This window comes from Camelus ferus, chromosome 33 (genome assembly GCF_009834535.1).
Source record: "Camelus ferus isolate YT-003-E chromosome 33, BCGSAC_Cfer_1.0, whole genome shotgun sequence".
In the NCBI taxonomy this organism is placed as follows: Eukaryota; Metazoa; Chordata; class Mammalia; order Artiodactyla; family Camelidae; genus Camelus; species Camelus ferus.
The window spans coordinates 12210972-12235697 of NC_045728.1; the positions used below are offsets into that span (position 1 = coordinate 12210972).

At 49.8% G+C, this 24726-nt stretch overlaps 1 protein-coding gene and 1 long non-coding RNA gene across 2 annotated transcripts in view; both read left to right on the top strand.

The window, feature by feature from the left end:
• The window catches only part of DSCAML1 (DS cell adhesion molecule like 1), a 314658-nt gene that overhangs the window by 33194 nt on the left and 256738 nt on the right, over nucleotides 1–24726 (top strand). The gene's annotated exons all lie outside the window — the stretch shown is intronic.
• On the top strand, nucleotides 1559–22759 carry LOC116661131. Its single transcript, XR_004316887.1, has 4 exons — nucleotides 1559–1569; nucleotides 2803–2810; nucleotides 19032–19038; nucleotides 21878–22759. It is a non-coding gene; the product is annotated as an uncharacterized LOC116661131 (long non-coding RNA).

Here is a 24726-nt window from a genome sequence, read left to right on the forward strand (position 1 = left end):
CTGGACTGTGGACCAGACACTATGCCAGGCACTGTCACGGAGGTGACCTCCTGTTTTAAGGACAGAGTATCTTTTCTGTCTTCCTCATGGTCCGTGGCCCATGAAGAATGGGAAAATACTTGGCTCCATCAGCAGTTGTATGAGTGGATAAATGAAACCATGCTACTCTGGGTCTCTTTCAAGAGCGTACCTCGTCAAGGCCCTTTTGTGTTGTTTGATCCCATTTTATTCTTGTGATGGTTGGTATCAGCCCCACTTTCAAATGAATAAACTGAGGCTCAGAGGAATGCCTCTCTCCGGCCAGGTGGCAGAGTCAGAGTGGCAGGTAAGGCCGTGCTGTGCGGAGGCATTGATGCTGTATGTACCTGTTGTATGGAATTGCGGGTGGGAGGAGGTAATAATAAAATACAGAGCACATACCTAGCCATTATGGAAAACAGTGTGGAGGCGCCTTAAAAAACTAAAAGTAGAGTTATCATATAATCTAGCAATCCCACTCCTGGGCACATATTTAGGAAAGATGAAAATTCTAATTTGAAAAAATACATGCACCCTAGTGTTCATGGCAGCATTATTTACAATAGCCAGGATGTGGAAGCAACCTAAATATCTATCAACAGATGAATGGATAAAGGAGATGTGGTGTATATATACAATGGAATATTGCCTGGCCATAAAAGAGAATGAAATAGTGCCATTTGCAGCAACATGGATGGACCTAGAGATTATCATACTAAGTGAAGTAAGCCAGACAGAGAAAGACAAATATTATATAATATCACTTACATGTAGAATCTAAAAATAATACAAATGAATCTATATACAAAACAGAAACAGACTCACAGATACAGAAAACAAACTTATGTTACCAAAGGGGGTGTTAGAGGGGAGGGATGAATTAGGAGATATGGGATTGGCAGATATAAACTGCTATACATAAAAGAGATGAGAAACAAGCATTTTACTGTATAACACAGGGAACAATATTCAGTGTCTTGTAATAACCTACAATGAAAATAATCTGAATTGTGTATATAACTGAATCACTTTGCTGCACACCTGAAACTAACTCAGTTTTCTAAGTCAGCCATCCTTCAATAACAAATAAACAAAAAATAAATAAAACACACAGCACCTGCCATGTGCCAGGCAGTGTACAAATTGCTTGATACAAACTAACTTGCTTAGTCCTGCCAATATCATGTTAAGGTAGGTAGAATTTTCATCCCCATTTTAAAGATGAAGAAAATAAGTCACCTGGAAGTGAAGTAACTCACCTCAGGCTACACAGCTAGTACGAAGTAGACTGGGACTCAATCCTAAACTACCTGGCGCCAGAACCCACCCTTCACCTCCAGGCCACCGTGTCTGTGTCTCCTGGTTTCCGGTTCCAGGCTGTTCCACTGGGCGGGGTTAGGAGGGCGAAGGGAAGACACAGAAGGCAGGCTTTAATCTGGGCGCTGAGTGTGCAGATCCGAGGCAGCCTCGTTGGGAGGGGGTGTGCCCAGGTGGGAGACCCCCCCCCCAGAGGCTGGGTGTCCAGGTGTGAGGCCTACATCTGGAGGTCAGGTAGTCCTGATGTGACCCCTTTAAGCACTGTCTGCTCTCTGCCTCTTCTCTCTCTCCTTTGGCTCATTCGTTCTAATAGTCGCCAGGTCCCCCAGAGACTGGTAAGAATCTGGCTAGAGAGGAGGGGAGGGAGTCCGGGGTTTCCAGTTCTAGCTGTCTCACAAAATGACTTTATGCCCTCTCTCTGGATGTCAGTTTCCTCATCTGTAAGCGAAGGGGCTGCAGTGAGTGATCCCATAGACCCCTTCCAGGTTGGTTCAGTTTAACAAATCCTCCCGAGCTCCATGCGCCCTCCATCATGCTGGGCACTGGGGACACGGTGACAGGTCTGTGACCTGCTGGGGTGACAGACATGTTAAGAAACAGAGCTCCAACATGTATATGCCTTAAAGAAACTCTGGCACAGGTGCAAAACAGGAATTGTCACGGCAACCATGTTTGTGATAGCAAAAAAATGGAAACCAAAATGGATAAATTAAATCCATGGTATTCCTACCATGAAATACTATACTGCAGGGGAAATGCATGAACCAGAGCTTTACAAATCAACCTGGACATGTCATTTAAACCTGTTGAATGGAAAAGCACATTGCAGAAGGATCGTACATTATGGTACTATTTGCGTAAAGTTTGAAAACATGCAGAACAGTATCCTGTATTGTTTCTGGATACATACATATGTAGCCAAAGTATAAAAACATGCTTGAGAATGATAAACACCATATTTAGGGCAGTGCTTACCTCTGAGGAAGGAGGCAATGGGCTCATGGAGGGAAAGACAACTGTTTTCAGAATGTCTTATTTCTTAAAATGTTCCTTCTAAAACAGACCTGAAGAAAATATAGTCAAAGTAAATATGGACGTTTTCATATTATTTTTTTCCTTTTTCTATATGCATGATATGTTTCAATAGAAAAGTACCCATTTCAACACCATATGCAAAATGTCAGGAGAGGGGTGAGGTCGCCGGTTGGGTCCCTCTGTGACATTCTAGGGTGGGGGGCGGGGTACTGGGAGCAGGGAGAGGAGGCTGTTGGTGAAAGTGAGATTTGGGGGCTGATCCCGGGGGGAGTCTGTGCCGGTGGAGTTGTGGAGGGGCGGGCACCCCCCCCCGCCCCCCATCTCAGCTATGCCCTCTGTGGGCTGGTTCCTGCCGCCTCGGCCTCGGCCACCTTGGCCCAGCAGCTATTAAATAACAACAATGAAAATGGTAAAAATATAAGAGGAGGAGAGACGTGTCTGTCTCAGGATCCCATTGTAATCTGTTTCCCAGTTTAATGAGAACCTGGAGACCCAGCATGAGACCACTAAAAATTAAGAAAACCAGGAGTATTCATGGGGCTTCAAGGCCCCCTTGCTCTGCGAGTTTCCAAAGCCGAGAACCAAGGAGAGTCCTCATAGCCTTCCATCTGTCCTTCTGCTCTGAGGGGCAGCCACCAGTCAGTGTTGGAGGCCAGCTGGGTAGGGATAAGTGACTTGGGGGGGGTGCCCAGATAATTACCCTCTTTGAGAAGTCTACTCCCAATTTCAGCTCAAATTACAAGAAAAAGCTGGGAGCCCAGGTCATAGCCCTCAGGGAAACCCGAACAAGAAAAGTGATCTCCTGGTTCTCCCAGGGCGCGAGCTCGCCCTGGGGCTGGAGGACTCAGGGTGCGCTGGGCGGAGGGCGTGTGGGAATCACCAGCTGCCACCTTATAGAACATCTAGTTTTATTCCAATTTGCCCTGAAGCAATAATTTCCCCTGTCCTGCCCTTCCTCTGTTTCCCCCACCCTCTTACAAACTCGAGTTCCCAGGTGGCACTTGCAGACGGTGGAACTGGTTTGTCAGGGCTGGAAGGGGCCTTGGAAGCTGTGAAGCCCAGTCCCCTTCCTGCTCATTTTCTAGACGCCATTGGTGGTCTTGACTGCGCCTGGGGCTCAGGCCTCCAGAAACATCCTGCTACAGGATGAGGGCCACTGTCACTCTAAACAGGGTGGAATGGGATTGAGACACCCCAAGGTCTGGAAGGTTCGCCAGAGTTTTCAAGGAACAGAGAAGGAGCCAGTGTGTGTATCAGGGTGTGTGTGCCGGTCAGAGCTTGTACCCTGTTTATCATAAGCAGGCAGATAACAGACGTGTTCCTGAAAAGTGAGGTATCAAATCTCATCTGAAAATGGAGTGCTCTTTTTAGGAAAACCTTGAGGTGATGTTGGCAAGTGTGGGCAGAGTTGGGCAAGCTCGCATGCTGCTGATGCAAGTAGACACCAGGACAGCCTTTCAGGGAAGCAATTTGGCAATAGGTAGCTGAAGCCATAAATGCCATGTCCTTCAGGCTCTGTCCTTAAGAAGTGTCCAAAGATGGCAATGAAGATCTGTGAACCGCAATGTTATTTACAACAGTGGGGAAAAAATTCTAAATATCTAGTAATGGAAAGATTAAATGATTTATGATACCATAATAGAAATGAAATATTCCAATGCATTTTCAGTTACTGAAAAAAAGATCACAATATGGTGTTAAGTGGAAAATGCATTATATACATACAGTAGGTTCACAACTGGTTAAAAAATACACACACACGTGTATCATAGATGGCTATCTTGACCTACTTCAAAGCTATTAGTGATTGCTATGGTTATTTCTGGGTGGTGAGACGAGAAATGATTTCTGTTTTCTTTTCTTATAATTTTCTACATCCTGCAAGTATGTTTTGAGGAGATTAAATATGAAGTGTTTTTGAAAATGGAAAAACCATATTTAAGTGTAGGTACCTTGCAAAGGAACAGCGACTCCTACTTATTTAGGAATTTCCTCTTTTATGAAATTCCTTCTTCTGCTGGGCTAAAATTTGCTTTCATGAAATTCATCCCTTAGGTCCTCACCCAACCCCTGCCCACCCCCAGATTCCCACAGAATTACACAGTTTCCTTGTTTCTCTGCGGCGCCCTTCAGTTACCTAAGGACAGCCCAGCCGTCATCCTCTCCTGCCCCCACCACCCCCTCCGATGTCCCATTCTCCGGGCTCTCTTTCTGCAGCAGGTCCTTGTATGATGTGATCAGATCTGATCTCATCCTGGGTGCCACCTCTGGTCACACTCCAGTTTGTCAATGTCTTTCTCAAAACCCAGGCTCAGAGCGAGTGCCCTGCACCACAGATGGTAGGAACAGAGGGTTCTGTGGCGTGCTCGCCCCCTCCTTGGTGGGAACAGGCTGTTTCCACCAGTACAGCCTGGGATCAGCTTTCCCATCATCGACCTCGTGGTGTCGGCTGCTTCTGAGCTTCCTGGCTATCAGTGGTCCTGGGCTCTTTACCTAAACTTCTCAACCTCCTCGTTTCTAACAGAAGAAGAAGAAGAATATTCCATAACCCAGGTATCAATAGGTTGGTCCCTGCCTCTTAAAAGCTATCAAAGCTGCCTCTAATCTTAGTTCCACATCTTTGGGAATGTCCTGTGTCCTTCCCGAGATGTCTGCTACTTCCTGGGAAGGTTAACAGCCTCAGAGCCATCACTTTCTCCTGCTTTTCAACTCTTCCAAATTCTCATTCTTTGCTCTGTGTTTCAGGGATGCTTTGTCGCCGTCCTGCTGCTGACCAAATGTGGTCTTCCTGATTTTCACAAAAATCCTCCTCTCTCATGGGCCCACATGTATCTTGCAAGACCTACCTGTGGGCTTTTGGCTGACCAGGTGACGTGGAGCACAGAAAGACTTCCTTGTCCCTAAGGGTCCATTGGGTACCCACCATGTTGAGTGGTCTTCCTTCCCGTCCCCAGGTCCGAACTGGGACTGCCAGTCCCATCTCTGAGAGGAGCCCAGCATCACTTTTCCTTTTTCAACTTCCGAAATCAACCTGCTAACAAGAAGGACTCAGAGGGTCACTTGGATGTTTCAGAGTCTTTACCAAAGGACCTGCTTCAAAGACAAAGGGCCTTTTCCCCATGGGGTAGAGGGTATAACAGGGACTCCAGACATGCTGGTGGCTGTGGTTTCAGGGGCATGGCTGCAGGTGCATCAACCCATCTCAACAATGGATGGGGGACAGGCCTTCAGTCCGTGGCCAGGTGCTCAGTGGTGTCAGCCCCGACCCACAGATCCCCACTGCTCCACCTTGGGTGGGGAAAAACTGACAATCTAATTTTGTGACTCAATGAAAAGGAAATGTCAGAATTTCTTAAGAAGGTTACAAAACAAAACCAAGAACTCTTTAAAATGGCTCATTTTGCATTTCTGACTTGATGCTGCAGTTTGATTACAGTCAAGAAGGAGATGCTGTTTGGTTGGCATTTCTGAGCGAGTGGGGATCTTCCAAAACAGGGACGCTGTGGTGTAGAGGAGAGAGAGCCAGCCGGAGGAAGAAGGCACCCAGGGACTGGGTCTCGGCCAGGGCTCACTTTGGGCAATCACTTACCTCTCAGAACTTCCTCATCTGTCAAATAGGAATGTTGATGGAAGTTGCTGTTTCACTAGTGTTATTTCGTTGGCTAGACCTACCTCAACCAGCAGCCTGGACCAGCTGCTCATTTTCCTTTGGGGGGATCTGCCTCCTTCTTTTGGGGCAGTTGCCCCTTAAACCTCCCTTCTATCATAAATGAGTGTTCACATCATCCACGTTCCCTCTCCCTGGTCTTAGGAGTGTTATATTTTTCCTTACAAGCCCTGGACAAATCTTTCAGGGCTCCATGGAGAAGGATGAATTCAACTCAAGTGCTGTCCGGTGATTTACAATGGAAGTCACTAAAGGCTTTTGAAACATTGTTTCTTTAGAAAGACAGATCTCAGTGTTTGGTGCCCTAGGGCAGTGCTTCCCAACTGGGTTTCACTTCTCAGCACAAGTAGAACAATGATCGTATTGATTTGGCATCTTGGAGCCAAAGGAGGAGGTTACCTCCAGTGGGGGTGACCACTTCCCATGGGTGGTGGTGAGGATCTGCCTACCCCAGGTCCTGCCCTGACTCATCTCGGGCTGAGGGAGCTCGCACATGGGTCACCCACCTGTGGAGTCAGCACGGAACGTCACAGGTAGGTAGGAAGGTACCTGCAGGCAGGTGAGGGGGTCTCTTTGGAAGCTGTGATTTTCCCATGGGCGAGGCAGTGCTGTGACTGTGCAGAGAGGCATGGGTAGCTTCCCTGCCGCCCCTTCTCTTTTTCTTCCTCCTCTGTCTCCACATGACTCTTCTCAAAGGGACTTTAATTATAAAGTCACTGTTTCAAGAATAGCTCAAAGGAGGTGAGCCAGTGAGCTGTCACTATCAGCTTTCAAATCCTTGTTTCTTCTGCCAGTAGTGGGGAAGGATCCGTCACGGCCGTGGTCCTTCCTTCACCTACTTCCTACGAAGGTGTGTGTGTGTATTAATCCATCCACCCACCCACTCACCCACACATCCCCGCTGTACCCTCTGGATCTGGGCCCTGGGTCCTGGCCCTCAATATAGTCATAGCACAGGTGACAGTCAAGGGAAGCTTGCCTTCTCAAGGAGAACTTTCGACATGAAGGTGGGGGAGATCAAGGAGCAATGGCTGTTGAGGGGAAAGGGTGACGGAGACAGAGTGACGGCAGTGAGTTGAATTAATTCCCTGGTGTCAGATTTAATGAAGGGCTGCCTTCTGTGCTGCCTCAGAAAGGCACATCATGGAGCGATCGGTGCTGGATGCACGCACAGCTCCAATTAAGAGTTTCTGCATCGCACAGGGCCGGGCTGCCTTTGAATCTCTAGACTCAGGGGGCTTTTCGGCCCCCTCCCCCTTCCAGGCTTGCACAGCCCTCATCCCAAAGTCAGGGATCTTTGCTTCTCTTAAAGGGAAAGGACTCTAGGATCTTTTTTAGCTGCAGACATACATCCCCGGTGGTCCTTTCTTCTCCCGTCTCCCTTAGTTGTCCTCAGGTGAGGCCCAAGCCTCTCCTTTGCAAATAATGCCTATTTCACCTGGTCCCCAGTGGCTGACTCCTAGAATCACAGAGGTTTTGCAGGGGGAGGCCTTGAAGGTAATCTTATCCAGAGTCCCATAATTAGCGACAGAGATGGGACGAGAACCAGGCTCTCTAAGACAATCTCCCTGGCCTCCTGTCTCTGTTCTGGCAGCTCACAGGGTGAGCAACAGCTCACGATTCAGAGTAATTCTCAGCAACCATTGCAACTTAGCCACGTATCACACGTGACCATGGACAAAAGTGTACATGCATCATCTCGTGTTATCCTCGCTGCACTGAAGGCCAGGGAGATATTCTTACCCTTGGGTTTGAATCCCAGCTCAGTCACTAACTAAGCCGTGACCTTGTGCAATTTCCCGTGCTTCACTTCTCGAAGCCTCCTTTTCTCACTTGAAAATCAAGAAGAATAACACTTACCGCACAAGTTCATGGCAGAGTAGACTCATTTTGCAGATGAAGAATAAGGCTCTGAGATGAAGTGATGTGTCCCCAACACAGTGGCAACAAATGGGAAAGGGGGAACTATAACACAGGGCTTCTCTGTGCTGTGTTTGCATCACCTTTTGGTAGAATGATGTTGCCCCCGTCTCCTCCAGCACCCTCACCAGCACCCTCATCACCATCTCAGTTACCATCGATTGAGCCTTTCCTATGTGCCAAGCACTCTACTGAGTGTTTTATAGATTTCATACCATCTAAACCTGACCACGAGCATGCAGTAGGTTTTACATTTATTCCCATTCGGCATCAAGGAAACAGAGGCTGTGAGAGGCGGTGTGGCTCAAGGTAAAGAGCTAATAAGCGCCTTCTGCAAGATTCACAGCCAGGTCTGCTGGACTCCCACGCTGTTACTCCTTGTATCCCCACCACTCCTGCCACCATCCCAGGGGTCACAGCTCCTCTGGGACAGCTGCACATGGGCTGAATGAGAGGAGAGGCTTAGAACTCGCTCTTGCCAGCTCGCCGCCCCCAGGTGTCCCTGCATGCCAGGTTCTGTGCCCAGCCGGGGTCGGGGACCGGCCAGGTCCTCCTTCACCACAGGCCCTTGCGTTCACCCTACCCCTAACATTTGAATTTGCAGTGTTTCTCAACAGTGGCAGAAATAGGCATCTTCCCCCTTGTTCTCAGAGTGGGCAACTGAGGCCCAGAGAGGAAACAGTACACGGTAGGTTCACACAGAGTCTTTAGCAAACCACAACGCACCGAGCCCCAGACCCTGTCATTTCCTCAGGCCGCTCTGCTGAATGTGCCCTGGTCCCTGCGAGCAATTCAAAAGAGACCATCCTCTGGTTAAGAAGTATTCTCTGTCCCAGTGACCAGCGCTGGGCTCATTTCTTCGATGAGTGCTGGCCTGGAGGGGTTGAGATGAAGCCCCTTCAGTGACTCAGTGTCCTTTTCTGCCCCCCAGGGCTCTCCTTCCCTAATTACGTCGGGGTCGGGGTGGGGTAGAGGGACGCTGCCATGAGATACACTCACAATGTTATGTGCCCCAACCCCCTCACTCTTTATCCCTGGGATTGCTAAGAAGACCCTAACATGACCCACCAGAGGAGATAAATGCAAATCATGTCCTAACCCTGCAGGTCTGGGCTGATGAAGCTTTCCCCTTCTTGCTCCGCTGTGGTTTTCATCATGAACCTCTCTTGGCTTTTATGGGCGTGAGTTCAGTTTCCTGAGGCTTCAGTGAAAGAGGCCTCCAGGAATCAGAGCTCAGATCTCCTATCTCCTCTACCCAGGAACTGGGACTTTTGATAGAAATGAGAAAGCTTATGCTAGTGAGGAAACTCCTCTTTCTATAATACACTCTGGATCCTTTCAGTTACACACGCGCGCACACACACACATACACAGAGACAACAGAGGTTCATGAACTGCTGGTGTTAAATAACAATTAGGTCAATAACCCCCTTTACAAAAACCTTTTAATAAATTGCATCCATTCATAATTAGCCCCTGTGAGGATCTTGGTCTGGGGAAGCCTTGATGGAACGTGGATCCAGATGCGGACCCAGTGCTGGAAGATGAGACTCTCCTTTCCAGGAAAACCTCTTTCTCTGCTCAGCTCTACTCGGGAAGGGCAGAGCCATGGCCCTGGGTCAATTTCTGCAACTCCTGTTGCCTTGACCTTGAACAAGGGCACCATCTTTCTCCCCCTGGGCCTCCATTTTTCTCCCCAGGTGGCTCCAGGGGTTGCTGGGGAAGCTGTGAGTTGAGGACATGTTGCCAGTTCTGTGGCTGAGGGCACAGCTTGTCACCAAAAGCATCTCTGAAAGATGAGCACTGTCCTCTGCTTGTCCAAGACTTCCCAAAGAGGTGGTGTCTTCTCCTCTTGCTTGCCTTCCTGCCCAAGCCCAGAGATGGTGCCCAGGCATGTTACAGAGAGAAGTAGCTTGAGAGGGGTGAGAAACTGTCTGAAATAATTCCATCCTTCCCTGGAGACTTGGCGTGAATTTTATCTAATCACCATGGCAACAGATAAAAAAAAAGAAAAAAGGTGTGAGCATATCGCCTTTGCTGTGATAATTCAGATTTATATATTCAGATCAGATTGGAGTTGGAGATTTTTTTTTTAAGGGAGCAGATGCAGCAGAAGGTGTGACTGCAAATAATGTAGCACAAATGTTTGATGATCCTGCCCTTTAAGAAGTGGAACGCAGTTTCCTGCAGTTTTTCCAGAATATAATTATTCCATCAAACCCATTGCAATGAGGACTCATTACGGGCCTGAATAATGCAGAGTCACGTCCGTGCCAACAACACGCCTGCGCACACACAAACACACACAAACACGCTTGCATGGGCAGCCCCAGCCCCCGCCCTCAGCCTCTGGCCTTCCCCACACAGAAACCTTGGAAAGCACCCAAAAAAGCATGAGGCCCTGGCAAGGGGCCTGAGAAGGCTGTGACCAAAGGGCCAGAAGGTACATCTCAGACTCCATCCTGCAAGGGAAGGTATTTCCAGCTGGTGCGTGGGGTGGAGAGCCCTCCTTCCCCTACTGTCTTGTAGAACATAAACCCTTCGAGGGCAGGGGTTGGGGCCGGATGTTCAACCTGGGGGATTAATTCAGACATTAAAATATGTGATTCTGCCCACTTGTTCAAGGTACCATCTGATCTGAACCAGTCTGCTGACTCCCAGGCCAAACATCTTCCAGTAAAAGCTTCACTTTGGGATTAGTTAGCACCAAGGCCTACACTCTGTTTTCTTTTGCCTCTGCCTTGCTCACTCCGGGGAAGACTGGCGTGCATGCAGTGGCCCATGTGCTTGGCAGAGTAGACACTCAGGAGACGTGCTATCAGTGTTTATGGGGCATTATCTCCCCCTTCTCTGCCTGACACTTGTGCCTGCAGGTATCACCTTTCAGTAGCTGACAGTTTCCCTGGATCTCTTGGTCTCCAGGCATTGGGAAGTTCCCACAAAGGGACCACTATCCTAATTCATGGCCCCTGGTGGAGACTGAGAGTCTTTCTCCCATTCTGCCCGAGCAGCAAAGTCCCCCTCAGCTGCACCTCCCCTGGGCCCCACAAAGGCACAGGTGTCTACCTTCCCAGACCAGCCCTTCCCAGCTCCCCCCAGTAAAGAGTAAGGGCAGTGCCAGGACGTGCAGCAGGAGGAGGTAGGAAGAGGGGGGCCTTGAGGGATCCCCTCAGTGCTGCCCCCATGTCTTGCTAGAGGATGAGACTTCCGTTATTCTCTCTCTTCCACCACAGACATCCCTGAACCAACACTTCCCAAATGAGAAAGCCAGGCCCAGAGGGCCACAGGGCTCGTTGGGGGCAAAGTGAGAACACGGATGCAGGACCTCCAGCATCTAAGCTGTCAGTCCTCGGTGCCTCTTGTCATCCATGTCAAACCCTGATATGTCAGTGGCCAGACACAGGCTTGTCACCCTATGTGCCCGTGTTCCCTCTCAGCGTTCCTGCTGGCCTGGGTGTCTGCTATCCTGAAGACCAGGAGAGCTCAAGTTTGCACAGACCCTCGGGCTGTCTTTCCTAACACCTCCCCTTCATCAGTCTTTCTTGGGGTGTGGCCGCAACTCTCCCTGCTGGAAGGGGAGTTCCTTCCGTCCTCTGGCGGAGCTCCCAGTAGACCTGCCCTTCCTGCGATTCAGCTTAGCCTGACTGAGTTCCAGGCCATTAGTAACCCCCACCAGCAGCCTGGGTTCACTCGTGTCTGGGCCCCAGCATCTTGCCAAGAAGGGCCCAGGTCACCCGCTGCCTCCTCCCTGGCAGATGGGCTGGTTCCGAGGGCTAAGTTCTGCTGATTGCATGGTACTATTCTCTGCTGCCCTCTCAGCGAAGCACTCGGAAAGCTCCTCTTCCTGTAATTTACCTGAGATGTCCAGGCTAAAATGTATGGAATGCTTGAGACAGGGGGCCAGTCCCCACTCCCCACGAGGAAATAAAGCTGCTTCTCGGAAGACGGCTCATTCCCTGCGTGCACGCCGCCCTCTGAATGGGGAGAGGCAGGCAGCAGATTGTTTGTGTTTGGTGTGTAATTTATTTACCTGGGAAGGCACAGCTCTGCGGCAGCATCTGGTTTCCAGTATGTTTCTGGGCCCTCGTCCTGGCTCACGCCCCACCTAGCCCAGATGAGACCAGTGTATCAGGGTGCGGGATCTGGAGGAGGAACCCATAGTCCTAGGCCTAATCCTTCTCTCTTCCACGTCCCTGGGCTGTGGGTCCTCTCTAGGAATGGGAATGTTCCACCTGCAGAGGGGAAAGCTGAGAGAGAGCGCAGAAGCCTTCCCTCAGAGCCCAGCAGGGCCCCACAGGGCATGTGTAAAGGTGGGTCCTGGGTTGTAGGAGCACAGAACCGCTGGAGCTCACCTGACCTGCTCTGCTCTGCCAGTGGCTAGGCCTGCACAGTGGGGCCCAAGAAATTGCTGCCCATAGCACCGCCCGCGTCTCCTGCTGCCACCCCAGGGGGTCAGCCCGACCAGACTGAGGTGGGCAGAGAAGAGGCAGATGATGCAGGCCCCTCTTTGCCTCCCTACATAGCTGGGTCTCCTTAAGTGGGGGTCAGCTGAGCATCCAAGCCCCAGGTTCCTGCACACAGTAGCTGAGATGGGCTACATGCAACGCCACCAGCCTGGAGGGAGTCCCAGTCCCCTCTCCTCCAAGCCACATCGCCAAAGGGGACTGCAGGCAAGAGAGGGCCTGAGCCCCTGCCCTCTGCACCACCCAGAGCCCTTTACTCCATTCACAGCCACTCCAGGAAGTATATCAATGGCTGGAGACCAGGGAGAGAGTCAGATCTTATGAAAAAGCTGATAGAAATAGGTTGTGTGGCTGGAGATGGGAAGGCTTGGGGCACATGGTTCCTGACTTCCTTCCAATGTCTGAGATGTTATCGGAGGAAAGGGGGAGCAGGCCTACCTCCCTGGCACAGCAGGCTCCAAGAGGCAGAACCAGGAGCAGTGCACAGGAATTACACAGAGGACGGAGGCGGTTCAGTATCAGTATGACTTTTCTAACAATTGAAGTGGTCAAGCAGTGGCTCGGATTCCCTGATAACGTGGTGAGCTTGCCATTACTGTATCTAAGGCAGGACCAGGTGGTAATAATATTAGTTACATTTACTGAGTGCCTACTATGTGCCAGGTGTTCTTGCTCTGTGTGTTTACTTTCTCATGACAGCCTGCTATTTAGGTATTACTGTCAACATAATGCACCGGTGATAGTGAGCTTAGAGAGGTTAAGTAATTTGCCCAAGATCACACAGCTTGTAAATAGCAGAGCAGACCTGTTCCACAGAGCCTGTGCTCTTACCAGTGTTTTATGAGACTCATGGAAGGGAAACTTACTGTGTGGGGGAAAGGGTCCCCTGATGACTTCTATGAGCCTTCTTACTAAAGATGTGGTGACTTACTCCCCTGTGAAGTCATCTTTGCCTAACCTTTTGCCTCTGATCGTCTTGCATTTCAGCCTGACCTCAACACTTGGGCTCACCGGCCCCTTAGGACATGGCTGCGGCAGCTTATAAAACTCTACCCAACAAGGTACCGAGTTCTATACACACTACATTGTGTGATTTGGGCCTCATCTTCCCCCTGCATTACTTGAGGGAACTGAGGTCCAAGGACTTGGGTGGTCCACCCCAGGTCACAGAGCCGCAGGTTCTGTGACTAGATAGACCCGCTGTGTTCCCAGGTCAGTTTGCCATCTGCCTGCCATAGTGTGCCCAACCCAGCCCCCTCCGCACAACTCAGTAGGGCAAGCTGTTTTTATTTGTACATTTGTTTCTTTCTTTCTAATTGGATGGATTTTCAGAGTCACCTCGAACTCCAGCCCTGCCCTTAGTATTGTGCTGAAGCTGTGGGAAGGCTCCCTCTGGTCAGTGCTGATCCACTGCCGTGTGGAGGGCAGAAGGTGGCAGGGTTGCTGCTCCCCTCACCCTGTCTCTCTCCCCTACCTTGTCCTTCAGGGAAGGAAGGCTCCCTTGGGATAGAGCAGCCCAGACTCCCTTGGGAACCTGCCCAGGTTCGTTTTCTTTTGTTTTTGTTTTGCAGCCAGGTTTTTTTTTTTTTTTTTAATTAACTTTTTAATGAAGTATGACTGATACACAGAAAAGTACCCAGACCCCAAGTGCACGGTTCAATAAATCTTTACAAAATGAACATACCCAGGTAGCCCCTCTTAGATGAACCACCCCAGCACCCCAGAAGCCTCCTGTGTGTCCTTCCAGCTGTTACCTCCACCCCTCAAAGTGACCACCCTCCTGACACCTGTCACTGTAGATCAGTGTTGCCTGGTCTTGAACTTCCTACGAAGGGAATCAGGGGTGTGTTTGCTAAGCCTGGCCTCTCTGACCCAGCGTGACATCTGGGAGGTTCGCCCAGGGTTGTCGACCTGGTCTTCAATCCCTCCTGCTGTCAGGCAGCCCCTGTCCTGTCCACCTGCACCTCCTCTGGTGTAGCCCGCCCTCCGTGGTGGGGTGAGGTTGGCGTAGGACCTGTTTATCTCAGAGCCGACCTGCCTCATTTCTGTAACTTCCTTCATTTTCACCTGTGGTTTTGAGACCTTTGCCTTAGGTTACCGATAGGAAACCACTGTCTAGAATCAGGACCAGCCTCGAGGGCAGAGGCTCCCTTTCCTGCATCCTGAGTGGGAGGCACAGACCAGGCAGAGAGTGAGGTTGGTGTGGACTTTGCTCCCCTGGGGCCCTTGTTATTAGAGTGATCAGTGGCTGGGGCTAGTTGGGGAGTGAGGGGAACACCCACCACCTCAGGCCTGGCGGGATCTGAGGAGGCCTGAGGGATGGCGAAGGTCCCTTCCAGCTCAGAAATCCCAGGAATCCAGGTTGCTTGTAAAGACCATCTTTCTGCAAAGGGAAAGATGCTAATGTGTACCCTTGAGGCCTCAACCTTGCATCCCTGGGGCTTGTCAAAATGCAGAATCTCAGGCCCCACCCTGTTCTACAGGATCACAAGCTGCATTTTACCAAGACGTGTTGCTTCAGCACTTTAAGGTTTGAGAGGCTCTGCTTGAGGTGGTGACTGAGGTGGTCAAGAACTTGGACTCTGGAGCCAGACTGTCTAGATTTGGATACTGGCTCAGCCACTTACTGTGTGACCTTAGGCAAGTTGCCTAACCTCTCTGAACTTTACCTAGAAAATGAAGGTAATAATAGTACATACTTTAAGGGGTTGTTGGGAGATTTCATTGAGATAACCCACGTGAAGCACTTTGAGCAGTACCTAACCAGGGTTAGCGATGAATATTATCCACAGGAGCCAGGCACAGGGCAAGGCACGGTTCCTCCATCATCTCATCCAGATCTCATAATAGCCTTAGGGTCAGTAGTGTGATTATGCTCATTTTACACATCAAGGAACTCACTTCTCAGATGAAGAAACTGAGGCTGATGAGCTAAACTTTTCCAAGAGACCGAAAGAACGGAGTTTGAAAGAGGAGTTCTCTTCTGGCTTGGGACAGAGTGGAGGAGTGGCCAGTAGCTACTTGCTCCCCAGATAGGTCTGTGGATGTGATTGATACCTGCAGGCCATAAACAGGCTGCTGGTGTGTTTGTGGATATTAAATTCTGCCAGTTAATCGTGAAGGATTAATTGTAAAGGATAAACACAAGGCATTTCTCTCCCAGCAAGCTCTAAATTAAATGAGAAAGAGGGAGGAAGAGGCCTGTTGGAGGATAAGAGAGAGAATACTCAGAGGATCTGAGCTTCGGGAAGGACCTGCTACCCAGGGAACAGGGCCGGGAACTAAGCGTGTGGATATGCCAGAGAGCGGGAGACATGGTGCCAGGGGTCCTGGGCTCTGCTCAGCCTCCTGCATCTCAGGGAACTGGTGGGCTGATGGGACAATGAGCTGCTGGCTCCCTGGGGAGGGCCCTGGCTGCTGAGAGATGAGGCTGGAGACACCCAGGGCTGAGGGACATCTGTGAGGCGTGGGGCGTAATTTGGTCACAACTGGGCTCTGTGTCTGGTTTTGCTCACGTATGTGTGCAGCCAGATTGTTCCGGTGGCTCTCAGGGGGGCTGACCTGGCCTCCTGCCCGGCACGCAGCTCCTCTTCCTCCTCCTTCGGCCTCTGCCTCTGGGCCTGGCTGTCTCCTGCTGCCCCCTCCTGACCTCCATCTGCCTCCTGCTCTTTGTCACCACCTTCCCCGGGGTCTGCTCCTCATCTGTGCTACCTGAGGCTGGGTTGTGTGGCCCATTTACTTGTCTGTCTCCCCACTGACTGTGAGTGCCTGGGGGACAAGAAACCCTGTCTTATTTTTCCCTGTGTTCCCTCACCCTCGTGCGGGGCTTGGCGCAACACGGATTCTCAGTACTTGCTGGCTGGCTGGATGGATGGATGAAAGGAGGGAAGAGTAGAGTGACTATTTCCACAGATGCCCTCCTAGAAGGGACACCAGGAGACAGGAAGTGGCTACCCGAGGCCACAGCATCACGAGTAACCCTGCTTTCATTTGACTTGGGTCCTTTGGTGTGCCAGGGGCAGAGTGTAGACAGCCAGTTTTGAGAGACAAGACCAGCTCCCACCCTGCCCTAGTGGCCTTCTCCTCCTGATGTTTTTCTTTGATCCAAATACATTGACTCTCTAGAGACAGAATTGGAGCTGAGGGGGTAAACCAGCCCAAATGCTGCAGGTGTTTGCTGGTAAATGGAGTCCCTGGGAACTCCATTTCCTGGGAGTAACTGGGTATGTGCACAGTGCAAGGGCCAGGGAGGCTGACCGGCTGCAGGTCCCCTCCTGGCTCCCTGCGTGAAGTTGCCCCACTGTCTCACCCCAGACACAGTCCACCCAGCCACTCCCTCCAAGCCCAGGGTGTCACCAGATGGCCTGGGTCCTGTTACTTTACAGAGCATTTGAGATTCTGTGTTTGTGATCAGGAGTGTGCCACCACCAGGCTTGAGGTGGGGTCCCAGGACAGGTACAGTGCCACCACTGTCCCCAAAGGAGCCTCTGGCACGTCCTGAGTACTTGGCGCTGTTGATGGATCAGTTCCATGTTTGTCCTGTCATCCCCGGATTGGGATTCAGGAGCTCAGATTCAAATAGAGGCTTCCTGTTGAATGTAATGTATGACATTGAGTTAAGTCATTTTGTGAGGTTTTACAATTCCTCATCCATGCATCCCTGAGATTCACATGAACCCAGTATGAGAGGGTGTGCTGTCACCTAACAGGGGGCCAGCGGGGCCTTTTGTCAGGGAGCTGGAGCCCAGGAGAGACGATGCCTCCTTGTGCTTCCTCCAGAGTAATCCCTCCGCAGCATGGAAGCAGTTTGTGACCATGCAGTAGGGACAAAATCCAGCAGACACCAGCGTGCACTCTGCCTTTCCCCGCTTGTCCTCTTTTCCCACCATGCAGGTGAAACTGAAGTCAGCCCAGGCTTTGCCTGAGGCATGGAGCTGGTATGGAGTAACATCCAGCCTCCCTCAGGATGCAGGCAGCTCTCAGGCTCCTGGTGATGCTGACAGGTCCAGGACCAGAGTGCACAGTCCTGTAACCTCAGGGGGAGGGGAAACTGGACTTGCTTAAGTACAAAGAGCATCGTGCTGTGTGGAGGAGCCTGGAGAAGTGGAGGAAACGAGACTGGAGTTCCACCTCCCCTAATTACTGTGTTCCTAGGAAAATCCTGAGCATCTTTGAGCAAAGTTTCCTCTGCTGTAAGTGGGAATAAAACTTTAATCATTAAGGTGATACAATCTGTCATATTAGAAAACCCCCAAAGCTCGGTGGCTTAACACAGTAAAATTTTATCTTGCTCATGGAGAATCCAATAGGCAGTGGGGTCTGCTCCGCACGGTCATCCAGGGATCCAGGACTAGCTGAGGGTCCACCGTGTTTAAGGATCCATGATTTCAAGGTTGCACAGGATGTCACCATCCAGAGGTGGTTGGTGGAAGAGAGAGAAAGTGGAGAAGGAAGTGAGGTTTTTTTAAATTGAAGTATAATTGGTTTACGATGTTGTATTAATTTCTAGTGTATAGCACAGTGATTCAGTTTTATATATATATGTATGTATGTATGTACACACAAACACACACTATATATTCCTTTTCATTATAGGCTATTGCAAGGTACTGAATATAGTTCCCTCTGTTATACTATGTGACCTTGCTGTTTATCTATTTTCTATGTAGTAGTTATTATCTGCAAATCCCTAACTCCCAGTTTATCCCTTTACTACCCCCCCAGTCTGTTTCTGTTTTGTAAATAAGTTCATTTGTGTTTCTTTTTAATATTCTGCATACAAGTGATATCATATGGTATTTTTCTTTCTCTTTCTGGCTTACTTCACTTAGAATGACGATCTCCAGGTCCATCCATGTTGCTGCAAATGGCATTATTTTATTCTTTTTATGGCTGAGTAGTATTCCATTGTATCTATACACCACAATTTCTTTATCCAGTCAACTGTTGTTGGACATTTAGGTTGCTTCCATGTCTTGGCTATTGTAAATAGTGCTGCTATGAACACTGGGGAGCATGGAAGTGTGGGTTTAAGGTCTGCCAGGCCCAGGCTGGTGTTCGTCGCATCCACGATCCTCCCACAGGCCAGGAGTAAGTTACGTGCCCCAGTGAGATGTAAGGAAGTCCCTGGCTGGGCAGGTGCTTCCCAGCAACATCTTCACACTGTGGACGGCGAGGGGGTTGGGAGGAGTGGTCCACAGCTCTCTGGTTCATGGCTCACCCTCTCTACTGGCTCACATGCCTTCAGGATTGTTGTGAACATTTATCAATAAGAGCACAAAGAAAAGGCGCTGGCACGTAGTGGGTGCAGGGTCAATGTCCTTCCCCCTTTTCTTCTCAGACAAGGAAAGCCTCCTTCCCTTTGCCTGATGTCTCCATTTAGATCAGGAGATCCGCTCAGGGAGCCTGCACATGCCCAGGCGCTTGTCACAGGGACATCCTTGGCCTTGGCCTTGGGCTAGCTGAGCCAAACCCAGCCGTGCAGGTCCTCCTAGCTGAGCCCAGCTGTGGCTTCTCATCAGCACGCTCTCCTGGAGATGCACGTGTGCCAGCAGCAAATCCTATGGCCATAGTTATTGGCAGACCTCATTTCTTGAACAATAAACATACAGCTTCCGAGTCAGGGAGGCTCAGGACACGGCAGCCATGGTGAGGCCATGGTGAGGGCTGGTCGCTTCCTAAGACCAGGCTTGTTCCTACTCAACATGTGTTAGGTTGCTGGCATCACCAGAAGACAATATCAAAGAGGAAGTGTGCAGGAGTGAGCTTTTCCCACGATGCAGCATGCAGCTGGACAGAGGTTTTTAGCATCAGTAAGGAGGTCCACTGACTGCAGCTGGAGTTGGAGGAACTCTCAGTATTAGACAAGGTGACCCCTTATCCCAGTAATTTCCTGGTTTTAGCACTGGTTTTCCATGTTCCAGGAGCCATCCCAGGCAACTGAGATAGGTGGTCACCCTAGTGTTGGATGGCCCAAGTCTATATTCTGCCTGTGCTATTCACTGGCTGCACAACCTAGGGCAAGTTCTGTATGCTGTCTAAGCCTCAGTTTCCTCATCAATAAGATGGTGTTAATAGTGTCTATTGCACAGAGCAATTTCCATGATTAGATAAAATAATATATATAAGGGGTCTGGTCTTCGTTGCTTTGAGTAATTGTCCAGCTTCTGCCTGAATCTTCTCTGTGACCAGGAGGCCCCCTCTCCCAAGGCAGTCTGTTCTCTCTGCCTGGCTCTGGTTGTTAAAAACATCCCTTTCAGGAATCTCTACTCACTGATTCTTCTTCTGGACTGGTACACATCACAACTTCTGAACTCTAAAGATGATGGTCATGTGCCCAACTATGTGAACAGATGGATTGGGTGGAGGTTGAGATGCGCCATCTCCAAGGGGACTGGTGCTGGGTCTGTGGTGAGGAGTCCAAGGGCTCTAGAATTAGAACCAAAAGGCTCTGGGGATGTGATGATGCTAGGTTCCACCCCCTCATCCTGTTTCTGGTCAATCTCAGTTTTGCCCATTGACACCACCACGTGAGACCCAGCAGCATGGCCACCGCTGCATGGCCACCCCAGATGTCTGTGCAGCACATCTCCAAGGGCACTGCTTCTTCAGAGTTGTGCAGTGCACAACCTGAATAACCATCCACAGGGTCTAATACACACTGGAGGTTTTCGTGGGTAACTAAGGCTGACTTCAGGGAGAGGACTCACACTGTGTACAGTTGAAGTAAGCAACCACCACCTGCTCTCAGGCACTTCCTGTATGTAGGCTTTGTGGGATTAAAGTCCTTTTATCTGTTTTATCTCATTATCCATCTCCCTGTCCTAGGAGAGTGTTCTCAAACTTGTGTGTGCATCCGAGTCAGCTGGAGAGCTTGTTAAAACACAGATGGCTGGATCCCACCCCCAGAATGTCTGATTCAGTAGGTCTAGGATGGGGCCCAAGGATTTGCATTTCTGGCATCATCCCAGGTGATGCTGGTGCTGCTTATCTACGACCGCCTTTGAGAACCGCTGTCCTAGGTTGATATTTCCTGGTAACCTGTGCTAGGGGAGACAGGAGACCAGGGTTCAAGTCCCTTCTTTGGCTCTTATTAGTGGTAGCAGTTTAGGCATATCATCTCACCTTTCTGTGCCTTAGTCCCTTTACCACTTAGGAGTGGAAATGCCTGCTTTGAGTACCCCGGCGTGTTGTTTGGAGGACCAGCTTAGACAATATGTATTCAAGAGCTGTGAGTTGTTTGCTAACTGTGTAGTGTGGTTTGCAGCTGGTCATGTCTTCTCTGGGCTGCAGGTATTTTCAGTCTGTCTTCAGGTGGACTCTCCTTCTAGTCTCCTCCTTTTAGGATGTAACAATACATCTCTTCATCTCTTATCATAAAAATTACCAAGATTCGGGGAGAGGGACTGGTGGTACAGGGTGACTTCTGGCTGGATACCTGGTAGATGTCAAAGTTAGCCCTCCCGAAACAGAGATACAATTGTACTGGTGCAAATCTCCAAACAGCACAGGTCATGGAAGTCAGTCTAGGAGAGATCTGTGCTAAACTTCTTCTCTGGGAACCGTGGAAATCCTTGCAGAGCCAGGGAGAAATGCAACCCAAGGCTTTGGACCCGGAACCTCAGTGGAGAAGGCCAGTAATATGATATTTTTAAGAACACACATGTTGGTACATTCTATAGAGAGATCTGAGCAATGTATGTGGGACTGAGTGTGCACTGAAACCTGTGCGCACAGACACATGATGGCAGGTGAGGATGAAGTGTAGTTGACATTGACGTTGTATGACTAATGCTGACGTCAGCCAGAGGGGTCTCGCTGACATCGGCATCCAAGGAAAGACTTGAGAAGCAGTGAGCTAATTACTGCTAGACCCACAGAATTCTTTGTAGGGAGAGAATGACCTAGAATGCAAAGTAGGTTTCATTCTGTTTGGGAAACTGGAAAGATTCTAGCAAGAAAAGTACTGAGAAGGTAGGAATTGCTAGGGTGGTGGCAGAAGGTGACAGAGGAGTTCAGAGTGTGGGTGGAGAAGAAATGTGTAGGTGCCATCTGAAATGGCCTTATTCTAGAACAATGCAGAAAATGTGTCTGTGTATAAATGTATACTCACACATAGTCATTCAACAACAAGCAGCTATGAGGTAACCTGAATTCTGCAGGTTTTAGGCAGCCGTCATCTTTCATCCATGCAACCTGCAATTGCTTCCTAGCGGATTTTGGTGCCTCCAATTTCTCTCCACCTCTATCTAAAATAGAGATCTGATCATATCACTGCTTGGCTTTAAACCTTTCATGACTCCTCACCGTCTATGTAATAACTATGTACACCTGCTGGACTTCTCCCAGTCCCTGGAGCCCACCATATCATCTCCCGCCTCTTCTGGCCTTTCTCAACATGGGAGCCCCAAGTAAATCCTTCATGAACCCCCCTCTTTGCATGTGTCTCTCAGGGAAGTCTTCCCAGGGGCCAACAAATGAACTCATCATGGTTGCTGGATTGTGAAATGTCATTGATTCTGAACTGGACCACCATCTTTTTCATGATGATAAACAGCACCTTAAATGTATCCATCCACCATACCATGTATCCCAGGTGTGGACCAGCACGCCTCTTAGAACGGTACTTGTTCTCTGCGCTGAAGGCCCGAAGCTCCCTGTTGTAGTCTCATAAAGCATCACCCTGTGTCCCATAATGGGTGCTTGGTGTGTATCTTTGCTGACCGAGCGACAGACTACACTCTATCTGGACATAAAATGAAGCAGATGCCGAACTTGGCCCTTGTTTGCAACACTCAAACTTGAAATCCTGAAAGGCCTTGTACCCCTATTCTTCCTTTTTCATCCTAGCATTACTGGAAAGGATAAAATAACTGAAAATGATTTTTTCTAACTTATAACTGGGGGAGCGGAGGCCCAGAAAAGTTTAAAGCACCTCACCCAGAGCCAAGAACAGAGATGGCGCATCCTGACTCACAAGAGTGTTCTTGCAGCTGGACAGCGCTGCCCCCTTAAGTGGCGGAGATTAAAGAAACGCTGACGGGAGCCATGTAACCATGCCATGTACGGTGTTGTGCTGGGTTCCTACTATGTGCCGGGGGCTTAACACACATGATCTGGTTTACCCCTAACAACAGCTCTGCATGCTGGGTCTTTTACCCCCATTTCCCAGATCAGAGACCTAAGGGTGAAGGGTGACAAATGACTTGCCCACATTTACAGCAGCTCAAAGAGGGTGGGCTCTGCATCCAGGTCTGAGTGACCCTGGTCATGGTTGCTCTCCTCTCCCACTTTACAGCCATCATCCGATTACTGCCAAAGCCATTTACGAACCAGTAAAGGGAGGGAATGGAGCTAGTGGTCCTGTAAAGCTTTGGAAATGTGTGGGGTTGGGGGGAGTAGAGGGGTGGGGAGGGAAGAACAGGGGTATGTTTTAGCTGTAGTATGCCTGGAAGAAGCATTTTTCTAAAAGTCACCGAAAGAACTTTTTTTTTTTAAGGAAAAAAAAAAAAGTCTTAACTTATGTAATAAAATGCGCCCATTTGTACATGTATCCTTATCTATTTAAATACCTGCCCTCAACTGGCATTTAGAGGGCAGGGCCCCAATGCCACACCCAGTGAAGAATTGACTCAGCCCAAATGCTGCAGCACCCCCATGGCAGCCAGCCTCCAGGACAGTCCCCAAATCCTCCCTTTCTTGTATCCATACCCTCGTGTCATGCCCTCCCACTTTGTACCTGAGTGGTCTGTGTGGCCAGCAGCATTTGACCAAAGTGATGAGGTCCCTTCCAAGGTTAGGTTATAAATGACTGCGGCTTCTGCCTTGGTCTTCACCGTTGGATTACTGGCTCTGAGGAAGGGCAGCCAGCAGGTTGCAGGCTGTCATAGAGAGGTGCCCACATGGTGAGGAACTGAAGCCTCTAGCCAACAGCCAGAAGAAATCAAGGCCTAATACAACCACATAAACAAGCTGGAGATGAATGGAGTTGAGTGTGGAGGTGACACAGCAGCCATGGCCAATGGCTGTACAACCTCATGAGCCAGAAGTGCACAGCCCAGCCACTCCCAATTCCTCGCCCTCAGAAACTGTGTGGGGTTATAGATGATAGTTGTTTTAAGTTGCTCAGTCTTGGGATAGTTTGTTATGCAGCAGTAGCTAGCTGATACAGCCCCATTAAGAGGCATTGCCAGTCTATGATTTCTATATTTGGAGTTAGGTTCTGAGAATCAATAATACTATTATTGTAGGAGTGTGAGTCCCTGTTTGCTCCTGGATAGCTGGGCTCTGGGCCTCCTGGCTCCTCCATCAGTCTTGCCTGAATGTGTCCATCTTTCTGTACCTCCCCTGGAGCCCTGGAGTGAGAGGCAAGCCTGGGTGCAGAAACAGCCTGGCTGCTGTCTCCTCAATGGTGGCAGTGACAGGACATGCTGGGCACAGCTCCACAGCCGACATAGACTATGCTTTATTACAGCCCCTCTTGTTTTTCAAAACCTCTTTCATTTTGTATGAGAAGACAGATGTGAGGGCCTCAGCAGGCTCCCACAGGCTGCCATTCTGGGAAAAGAAAAAGATATTTTGTGTTCCCCTCTCTTTCTATGGAGGTCCAGGCTTCTTCTTGCTTTGTTTTTTCAGGTGCTTTTTAAAGGGGTGATTGTTCCCCTCTTGGACACACACACACAGCCTCTACTTTCTCGAGGGGCAGGTGTCTTGGATATGCCCTTTTAACCTGTGTGACCTTGAACAAATGTTGCATCTTCTAGCTGTAGTTTTCTCATCTATAAAATGAGGGTAGTAATACATGCCCTGTGAGCTTTGGAATAAGATAATGAATATGAAAGTCGTTTCTAAACCAACATTGTGGCTCTGCCTCTGGTGTTCTTGTGTATCTGGGCAGAGTTCTCTCTGTCTGCCTCCTCCCTCCCTGGCCTCCGAGGGTGGGTGGTGGCTGTGAGCTCCTGGGAAGGGACTCGCTGTGGGACCCAGACAGTCTGTCTCCTCCACTCTCTGCCTCCTTAGCTGTGCAGTGTGGTCCTGGCCCCTCGGGAGGAGAGGGGAGCAGTGAGTGCCTCCTGCAGCGTGACTTGGAGTCCCATTAAATAGCACCCAGGCCCCGGGCTTTCTCATGGGAAGGTGACCAGCCACCCAGATAGGCACGCATCAGCAGCTCAGCAGCCCCATCTCCTGCTGATTGCCATGGCTCAGTCCTTACCCTCCAAAGCTCAGCCCCAGCCTTGCCTCCTAAGCCATGTTTTCCCCCTCCCTGCCTCATCTCTCCATCCATGAACTACTTATTCAACAAGTATT